The following is an 11,121-nucleotide window of genomic DNA, read 5'->3' on the forward strand; positions in this document are numbered from 1 at the left end:
CTCTAACCAGTGACTGGAAGAGAAATTATGAACCTATCTCTTGACATGTCCCTGCTCCCAATCCTGCCTCCTCTGTCCCTGTCCCTCCCTCCCCCCACCACCCCCCCACACACATAAATAACTGACTAGGTCAAAGCACTGCTTTCCTTCAATAGACTCAGAAGCAATGATCCCCTTATGTTGAAAATGGTTAACCCATAATACTTACCAACGGGCCAATAATGGCAAGTCACTTGGTTTACTAATTTGAAAGTTGTGTGCCCTTTATGTTTGTTTTCAAGGTAGGAAAAGCTAAAGTTCTGAGCAGATATTTCTGAGCATATAATATCTGCTGCTGTAACAGTCACAGTATGCCTATGGACGAGGGCTTCAGAGCCAAACAGATATGAATGTGAATGTCTGTTCTGTTTGTTGTGGCAGTTTGGGCAAGTTACTTAACCTCTCTGAGCCTCTGCGTCTTCATCTGCACGTGAGAATGCTGTGTGGCATGGAGTAGCGACTCCTTCAGACACTCTCTGTAACAAGCTTCTGGCAAGGCCTGGTGAGGGAGGAAGGCATCTCATGCAAAGCAGGAAACACTCAGTGGCTGGACTTTCAGAGGCTGGAATTGGGCCCAGGGCATGAAAGTGTGGACTTTTCTCAAGTGCCCATCAGCTACTCTCCAAGAGTTGGCTTCTTGGGTCTGCTTCTCTTCCCTCTCTGCACCAGCTTCTCCATCCTCCCCCAAGTGTCTTGTCTCTGCCTCACAGCTTCTGCTTGCTTACGCTTTGACTTACTTCTGCCCTCAACTCACTCAGGCATGTCATTGCTTCTTTCTCTAGCCTCTGAGCTTTCAACTTCCATTTCTGCAATTAACTCATTTCCTTTATATATCTCAACTTGAAATTTCTAAAAGTAAGAATCTATTTGGGTGAGGCTTTTGTATTATGATACCCTAAAAACTGCTGCTTGGCCAGTGGGATTGGTTGCAGGTACCACCCCTGATCTAATCAGAGTGGGTGGTGTGTGTATGTGTGTGTGTGTGTGTGTGTGCTTGAGGATGATCACATTAGACAAATCAAAGCCACTGAAAGCAGCCCCCATTCAGTAGAGGTGATAGGCATAGGAGTTTCCCTTACAAGGAGTGGCAGACATAATGATTGACATGTGTGGTTAAAAAGAACACACTTCATAAATTTGTTGTGAAAATTAAGTGAGATAGAGTTATAGAGGGTCTAGCACAGAGCTAGGACACATAGCAAATGCTCAAAAAATGATAGCGGTCGTTCTTTATTCTTATTTCTTTACCTTCACCGGATGATACGTTTTTTATTGATGGAAAAAAGAAACATCAATTAGTTGCCTCCTATATGCACCCTGACTGGGGATCAAACCTGCAACCTAGGTATGTGCCTTGACTGGGAATTGAACTCATAACTTTTTTGGTGTACATACGGGATGGCGCTCCAACGAACTGACAACCTGGCCAGGGCAGTAGCTGTCATTCTCACTATGGGATTATTGTTATTATAATAATCTACCACCAACAGGCTTGGTTCCAAATGTACAGGGTGGTTTGCAGCCCTCTAATAGAAAATACACAGGGTGATTATTTCCTTGAACACATTTAGTCCAACTTCACTAAAGAGAGGGAGCAGGAAGGGAAGTAGGCTCCCTATTGTGTACAACATCATGTGTACAACATCAAGGGTTAAAAAGACTCCCTGGAACAAACATTACCAGTTTCTTTTCAAGTTATCTTTTAAAACCACAAATGTGATTCTGTAAGCCTACCTAACTTCTTGTAATGGCTTCCCATTTTTCTTAAATAGAGACACAAATTGTTTAGAAGGCCTTGTATGTCTTCATCCCTCTCCCCCCACCCCACCCCACCCCCTTCCCAGCTTTGGCTGACCTGATGGACAAGCTGCTTGGGGTGCTGCAGCCACCCTGGCTGCCACCAGGACCCCAGGACACCTGTTCACATTGCACAGAGGGCCTCGCAACATGCGGCTCTTCCTACAAGGCTCTTCTCCTCCCTTCCCAGCCCTTTTCCTACTTATTCTTTCCTCCCCTTTCTGATCTCTGTTTTCTCTGGGACAGGGTCATTTGTAGTATGCATTCTTTTTCTTCGGCCCATTGTTTCACTAAGGCGATTGTGTGATTTGGTCTGCTTCTCCCACTAGACTATAAACCCATAAGGGCAGGTAATGTCTGTTTTTGCTCACCTTTGTATCCCCCAAAGCTGACGGTGCTTAGAACATATGGGCACTCACTAAATATCTGTTGAGTACATGAGTCATTAATAGTTTTGCTATTAAATGCAACTAAATTATTGCCTATCAGGAGCTATGACAATACCAGAAGGTAAAAATAATGCAATATTAAGCTTTTTTTTTTTTTTTAAATTGAAAGCACACATGCAGAGCTCACCAAATTTGCTCTGTTCTATGCCCAAAGGAAATAGCAACACATTTGAAAAAACTGATATTATACAGGCCACATTCATCGACTGGAATGCAATAAATTTAGAAATTAGCAATCAGGGAGCCAAAAACAGTCTATACTTCTAAAATATAAACACACACTTCTGAAGCTCTCTTGGCTTAAAGAGGAAGTAAACTACTTGGAACTGAACCACAGTGAAAATAGCACACATCAAAACCAATGGGATTTGGCCAAAGCAATTTTCAGAAAAAAAAAAACAACACAAAAAACTCTAGCCTTGCATTTGTTTATTAGATCACAAGAATGATTGAAAAGGAAAAAATGAAGCCAAAGTAAATAGTAAGAAATGAATTAATTAGTATAGAAACAGAAATTAATGAGATAGAGAAAAAACTCAGCAAAATTAAAACCATGGATTTGCTTTTTATTGTTGTTGTTAATCCTCACCTGAGGATATTTTTCCCATTGCTTTTCAGAGAGAGTAGAAGGGAGGGAGGGAGGTGCAGAGAGAGAGAAACATCCACGCGAGAGAGACACATCCATCCACTGATTGCTACTGGCTGCCACCGCAGGAGCCCCAACTCGGGCTGGGGAGCGAACCTGCAATCCAGGTATATGCTCTAGACCAGAATCAAACCCGAGACTCTTTGGTGCACAGGCTGATGCTCTAACACAGGCCAGGGCTACAGGTTCACTTTTTTAAGGTAAAAAATACTTGGCTAGAACAATTAATATAAAATAGAAAATGCTAGGCAATATCAGTCACGAAAAGGGACAGATGTACATATATAAAGAACACATTTAAAAGAGAATGGTGTGAACAACTTTACACCAATGAATTTGAGACCCAGATGAAATTAATGATTTTCAAGGAAAATATTAAAAAAAAAATTGTTCAACAACCATTAAAGAAATTGAACTAATAATTTAAAATGTACCTCCTTTCTGCCCCTGAAAAGGGCATCAGAATCAAAAGGCTTATAAGCAAGTTTTTCTACTAAAATCTGAAAGAACAAATAGTATGGTTGTGACCTCTGGGGTATAGAGGCCTTCTTAAATAAGTCATAAAAATAAAAAGCCATAGAAGAAAAGGTGAGTAAATTTGACTAAACTAAACTGAAAATTTCCCTATGACCAAAGATATGATTAACAAAATCAAAAGGCAATTTATGGTTTAGGAGAAAATGCAATATATGTACATGTATATATACACACAAACACACATATACAAACTTAAACAACATGCAAAAGGAGAGTATCCTGGTGCTATGGACTGAACTGTGTCTCCACCAAAATTGCTATGCTGAAGCTCTAATCCCCAAGGTGATGCTATTTGAAGAGAAAGCTTTGAGGGGGTAGTTAGGTTAAATGATCATAGTTGGATAGGGTTGGTGGCCTCATAAGGAGAATAAGAGGGAGGTCTTTCACTCTCCACATGGACACATCAAGGAAAGGCCATGTGAAGACACAGCAAGACTCTGTCTGCAACTCCAGGGAAGAGCTCTCACCAGACACCCATCTGGTGGGCACCTGGATCTTGGTCTTTCCCAACTCCAGAACTGGGAGAAAATAGATTTATCCTGTGTAAACCCCCCAATAGAAGGTATTTTGTTATGACAGCCCAAGCTGACTAGACATTTAGATATATAAATCCATAAGAAAAAAAAAAGAAAAAAGTGATGAAAAAGAAGTCAAAGATAAGAACAGGAAATTCACAGAATAGATATGGTCAATAAGCAAGAAAAATGCTTAGCAATATTAAAATATCTGTTTCACAGCCATCAGATTGGCCAACTTGATAAAGTTTGATAATCTTTAGAATTAACCTGGCTATGCAAAAATAAAGTATAAATTGGTAATAGTGACTTTGGAGGTAAATAAGGGACCATCTTAAAATATAACCTATAATCCCACAGTTCCACTCCTGTGTATCTGTTCCTGGAAAGCATCCCCCCGCCCCACAAGGCATTATTTGTGAGAGCAAACTTCTGAAGGATGATGTGATGGTGCTGGCAGTGTGGTCAACCAGAGCGAGGCAGGATCCAGAAGGGGCTGAGGACTGAGCTGTGCAGAATGCCAGAGAGGTTGCTGTATTCGGATGAAGTTCCGGAGAGAGGGCTACAGAGCTGATTGCCTGAGTTAGCATAGCCTGGGAGCCATGGCCAGGCCTCAGAGTGCCACACCACCCACAGGAACTCAGTTGACATGGAATCAGATCGGCAGCACCACCAGGAGTGCTACCACCAGAGTGATAAAATGACTAGTTACCAGCCTCAGACATCAGCTGCCAATGTCTGTAGGACAAGCAGCAAGCAGGTGGAGTAGGGCACTACCCTGGAGATCAAAGGAGTGATAGGATATGGCCCCAAGGACTCTAGCTCTTCCATTAGTCCAGGAAGCATCGATAGCCACAGCACCCCCCAACCCTTAACATCCAGAGATCATCTTAGTGAGGAAACCAGGAGGAGGAAAGACTGTCTAAGAGACAGAGCATTTTACCCGAGTCATGATGCCCTCTAAAAGGAACTGTTTAAATGATCAGATTAAACTACTCTTTAAATCAGATTGACTCTTGAGAAGACCTTTTCTGCCACTCACCAATGAATACGATTTGGTGAGGAAGATAGAACAGCACAGAAATGACATTTTCTTTGAATATCAGAGTTATAGTGCATTTTGTGCTATCCTATGCTTTTTATTTTTCTTTCATGAAAGTATGTAATGAAATGTCAAAGAGAGAAGGCATTAAAATTTTCCAGAAGCACAATACTGATTTCACAAAAAACACATATCAGAAAGCTCTTGGCATTTTGAAAGTGAACTCCAGAGACAGTGGTGACCTTTCACTCCAAGAGCCACACCTCAAGAGGGAAGCAGAAAGCAGGCATGTAGACTGGAAAGCCCTGAGGATTCCCCGGGGAGGCCAGCCCAGGCTTGTGCCAGGGAGAATAGGGATTTTTGTGTTGATTCCAGTACTCCTTGGGTGATGATTAGCATGTTACTGATTTTATGGAATAAAGAAAGAGAAGTGAATTTTAGAAGGAACCTGAACAACTTTCACCCTGATTGGAATAAAATAGCAATAATAAAAATGATTATTGTTTTAAGCAACTAAGTTTTGAAGTGTCCTGATATACAGCAATAACATTTGAAGGGGTTAGAATCTTGTCCAGGATCATACAAATGGTAAGTGGTAGAGCCAGGACTTGAGGCCAGTCTTTCTGACTCCAGTGGCATGCTCCTGACAGCTGCGTGGCACGGAAAGAAGGAGCTCCCTGACCAAAGGTTACAAATGATTAAAGATAAGGAAATGATTAGCAGAGGTCCACTAAACCACAGCCTCTGAGAGCTGAGGGAAGAATGGGGAAGAGAAGAAGGAGCACACCAAGATTGGAAATGAGCTTCTAAAAACTAGGGAAAAAAAGAAACTTTTATTCCTCAAGTGTTTATGGGGCATCTACAATGCTTGAGGCAATTTTCTAGCTGCTCTGAGGAATTCAGAAGTGGATGCCCTGGATCTCAAGATGATAACTTAATTAAGGAGAAAACAAGTGAATACAAAACAACACTGTAAAATGTAAATTGGTGCAGCCACTAACAAAAAACAGTTTGGAGGATCCTTGCACAGTTGAAAATAGAACTACCATATGATCCAGCCATCTCTACTTCAAGGAAAATAATTGCTCAAGCAGACATTTGTACACCCATGCTCATAACAGTATTATTCACAATAGTCAAAAGGTAGAAGTAACCTAAGTGTCCATCAACAGATAAATAAACGAAATGTGTTAGGCACATACAATGGAATATTAGACTTAAAAAGGAAAGAAATTCTGACACGTGCTACAACATGGATGGACTTTGAAGACATTACGCTAAGTGAAATAAGCCAGTTACAGGACAAATATTGTCTGATTCTGCTTATATGAGGTGTCTAGAGTAATCAAATTCATTGAGGCAGAAAGTAGAATGGGGGTTGCCAGGGACTGGGAAGAGAAAGGAATGTGGAGTTTGTGTTTAAGGGGTGCAGAGTTACAGTTGGGAATATGAAAAGTCCTGGAGATAAATGATGGTGATTGTTGCCCAATGATGCGAAAGCACTAAATACCAAGAACCGTACACTTAAAAATGGTTAAAGTGGTTATTTTATGCTATATATATTTTACCACAATAAAAGAAGAAATAAATTACTTATAAAAAGAAGAAATGAATTACTTATTATAATTACTAATTACTTATTAGCAATATGCAAAGCAGAGAGTGGTGAGGGAATAAATCTAGGTAGAGGGGGAGGGAATCAAGTAGAGACGTTCATTATGGGCCAAGCACCTGCATTCTTTGTATCATGCAGTCTTCCCAGTAGCCTGGGGAGGTAAGTAGTATTACCTCATGTGATATCAGGAAGTGAGTTTATGGATTTAATTGCAATGTGCCATAAACATAATTTATCACAATGTTACAAATTGGTTCAAAAGTTTTAAATAAAGTTAGGTGTGAAGACCCAGAGTGAGTATTTAAAGAAATGAAGAGATGTTAGGGGGTGACTCGTTTTAAAAAAAATTTATAATTCCACAGAGGAGAGTAATGTCACTGCACCAGATCTCTTTTAAAATTTTACTATGGGGTTTTCCCACTGCCCCCGTCGCGGGCCCCAGCAGCTCAGAATGTCCACGAGGAAGGCTAGCTCCGCCAAGGGGGTGTTGAAGGAGAAGCTCAAGGGGAAATCTGCAAGGTTGTCAGCTAAACCTGCTCCTGCAAAAGTGGAAACGAAGCCAAAAAAGGCAGCAGGAAAGGATAAATCTGCAGACAAAAAAAGTGCAAAAAAAAAAAAAAGGGGGGGGGGTGTTGGGGTGGGGAAGCAAAGGGAAAACAGGTCGAAGTGGCTAACCAGGAAAAGAATGAGGAGATACCTATCTACCTGCAGAAAATGGAGAAACTAAAAGCAAGGAGAGTCCAGACTCAGATGAAGCAGGAGAGCAAGAAGTCAAGTCTGATTAATATCATATACCATGTCCTGTCAGGGGTTCTTTCTTCCTTCTTGCACAATCCGAAGGGATGTTTTTTATCAACTGTTTCGTAAATGCAAGGTTTTTAATAGCTCTATAAATATTGTTAAGAGGGGTAGGATTGTACCCCAACCTATTTTTAAAATGCAAACGCTTTTTTTTTTTTAAATAAAGGTAAGATAATTTGCTGGTTGTTAACAACATATTGAATATGGGAGACTTTGATTGTCTTTAGTGGCAGCTTAACATTCTATAGATGGGGATAGTATTTATATCCTGTAATGCAAAGCATACTAAATGGCAATGTGGAGTCAGTCGTGCATTTACTATGTCCTGAACATTTTCAGTTACTTCCAGTCTCATATTTTTGGTAGAATTGTTTTCTTGACCTTGGCTCTCGCTGTCAGAGTTTTGTGCACTCTGTCACATCTTTGTGCGGCAGCCCAGTTTTCCTAGTAACTTTGTTAATGTGCTGTGAAAAATTGAAAATGAGATTATGTAGTGCATATGATATTAAATTGTGAATTAGTGGGACTTTGATATAACAGCGTATCAACATTTGAAGATATTGGTACCTGATATCAATGAAGGAAAATTAGCCTTCCGATTTTAAGCTGGAAAGTCACTGGAATAACTGTTTAGAAAGGAATCACAACTACACGACTCTTTAGGTTTTTGGTTTGTACGTTAAGAATTGTGTAGAAATTGAATGTCTGTGTACTTATCCTCAAAACAATCAATAAAATCACAATTATAAAAGAAAAAATTATTCTTATTACAAAAATAGTAATCAATTATGCAGAACATTTAAAAAATATACAGTGTAAAGAAGAAAAACTTGAAAAGCATGCACAATTTCACCCCCGGAGATACATTGTTAATTGATTATATAGCTGTCTAGTCTTATTTTCTCTGCATTTGTTGCTATTCCCCCAAATTGACAACATATACTATGTATGTTTTAAATCTTAATATATAAGCAAAACATTTCCTCACATCACTATATATTCTTTAGAACTTGATTTATAATGATTTGCCATCATATACCAGTAGACTGGCCCCAATTTTTTCAAACCTCTCTTATTCAACATTTAGAGGGTTTCCATGGTATTGCTCTCTAACACTGCAGTGACCACCCATATGTATAATGCTTTGACCATTTATCTGATTATTTCCTTAAAATCGATTCATGGAGTTACACCAAAATTTTTAATACCACTGGCAGAGATGAAACAATTGGTTCAGAGAAACCCGAGTTTTGAACCAGGATGGCGAGTATACTATTTTTGTAAAGATGCAGCTTTGGCTTATACTCTTAAAAGTTATTATCTGTGCTGCTCTTCGCCTCTGATAGTTCAGATACGTTTAGACATATTGTACTTGTAGTTCAGCTACGGAAGTAATTTATGTTTGGTTCAGACCAGTAAATCAGTATGTGTTATCTCGGGCACTCCCATTGCTTGGCACACGGCAATACGGTATTCAATAAATATTTGTTGAATGAATGTCTATTGAATGAAATCCTTCATAAATGAAGACACTTTCAGTGTGAACAGGAGGACGTAAAACGGCAAATATGGAATGGCTGTGCTTTCACTGCAGCGTGTGATTCGCAGGCCCAGATGGCTTTGTGCGTGTTTTCCGGGAGAGGCTCAGCTCTGTAATGATTACAGTCTGGAGAATGGTCTCAGTGCAGTTCCAGCAAGCCTTCTGGGTCAGGGTCTAACAAAGGCATTGCTCTCTGAGCCACCAGAGTGCCAAGCCTCCCCGGCGAGCAGCGAGCAGCAAGCAGCGTGGGTGGCCCGTTTCTCGCCTTTCCTCCAGTGTGCGCACACAGCCTACGTTACTCCTGTCTGTTTTGTGTCACCAGAGCCCTGGGAATAGCAAGAAATCTGCCCAGAAGTGTAAAACCACCCTTTTACTGAAAGAACTTTCAGAATGAGAACGTACAATGAAATGACTGGAGAGCTCAGGAAAGACACCCAGAAACGGTAAAATATGAAACACAAGTGCCCTCTGAGAGTTGGCATCCTAAATCACTCCCTTCTCGCCTCCAGAAAGGGCTCCGTTTTCTCTTAGCCTCTGCCTTTATAGAACCTCAACCCAGATGCTCTTCCCTCCCCTCAGAGAGCAAAGCTCACCTCCCTGGGGAAAGTCTCTGTCCTGCAGGTGGACATGAGAACGTGACCAGGAAGCACAGTGTGGCACAGAGGAGACTACAGGCATGGTGGAAAGAAAGAGGGAGTGGGGATCAAGGGCACCCGAGACTCGGCTTTTCTAAGTGACCTTGGTCAAGTCACTGAGCTCATGCATTCATTCAGTCAGTGAGCATTTGAGTGCTCACTATTTACCAGCTCAGCACTGTCCAAGAGAAACGCAATGCAAGCCACGCGGGTAATTTAAGATTTTCTATCAGTGACTTTGAAAGAGTAAAAAGAAACAGGTGAGATTACTTTTAACATATTTCACTTAACCCAATATGTTCCAAATATTACCTTTGCATTATGTAAGCAATATAAAAACTTATTTGAGATTTTTTAAAAAATATATTTTATTGATTTTTTACAGAGAGGAAGAAAGAGGGATAGAGAGTTAGAAACATTGATGAGAGAGAGACATCGATCAGCTGCCTCCTGCACGCCCCCTACTGGGGATGTGCCCGCAACCCAGGTACATGCCCTTGACCGGAATCGAACCTGGGACCCTTGAGTCCGCAGGCCTACGCTCTATCCACTGAGCAAAACCGGTTAGGGCTTGAGATTTTTTTGTTTACACTCTTTTTCCATGCTAAGTCTTCAAAATCCTGTCTTTTACACTTATGGCACACCTAAACTCAGATGCTAAGATTTCATCAGAAATAGTCTATATCTAGATTTCATAAAATGCCGGGGCTGACCTGCAGACCCTGAGCGACGGATGAACAGATTACTCTGACACACATTTCTGTGAAAGAGAGGCTAAGGGGCTGTTTTGCTTTAGGAGCAAAAAGCCCTGTTCACCTGCCTCCTTCAGCTTTTATTGTCACAACAGCTACAGCTTGAACTAAAATTAACTATTAGATACTATCAACAGGATAAGCATCCTTGCGAAAGCACCTGCATCTGTAGTTTCTTTCAAACAAGGATGTTTCGAAGTCTAAACATAAAGATTCTAGTAAAACACCCGGGGGGTGGGGAGGGGGCGCAGACTTATTTGGAAAAGTCAAGCAGGGGCTGCCGCCTTCAGCAAGGTCCCCCAGAGGCCTCCCACCTTTCAGAAATTCCTCCTTACAGACCTTCCAACCAAGTCCCATGCTTCCCCACAATAAAATTTGCAGGGAAAAGTAGATTGCCATACCTGAATTGTTTCAAGCATACTTAAAAGTTTTCCAATAACTGAATCAGGTTTAAAATTTTAAATTAATTAAAACTTCATACAATTAATTCAGTTCCTCAGTCTCATTAGCCACATTTCAAATGCTCAGTAGCTTTATGTGTGACTAGTAGCTACCGTATGGAATGCACAGTTCTAGCATTCCAGGCACAGGCTTGTTTAAGGCATGAGCTCCAACCACTAGATTTCAATCCAGTGTGATTTCAAAAGTGCAAGACAGCAAAAATTGGGACACTCCCCTCCATGGCGGCGGACTTCTAGACACCGCAGTTGTGCCTCTCAAGCTCGCAGGCCTACATCAAGAGAACCCAAATAG

The 11,121-nt window shown here is 40.9% G+C and overlaps 1 pseudogene across 1 annotated transcript; it reads left to right on the top strand.

Moving 5' to 3' along the window:
• Window positions 1-7,091: 7,091 nt before the first annotated feature.
• Window positions 7,092-7,425, top strand: LOC308241692 (non-histone chromosomal protein HMG-14-like; annotated as a pseudogene). The gene has a single exon. The product of its transcript is annotated as a non-histone chromosomal protein HMG-14-like (transcript).
• Window positions 7,426-11,121: the final 3,696 nt, after the last annotated feature.

The sequence above is a fragment of the Plecotus auritus genome (assembly GCF_963455305.1).
Source record: "Plecotus auritus genome assembly, chromosome: 2".
Classification (NCBI taxonomy): Eukaryota; Metazoa; Chordata; class Mammalia; order Chiroptera; family Vespertilionidae; genus Plecotus; species Plecotus auritus.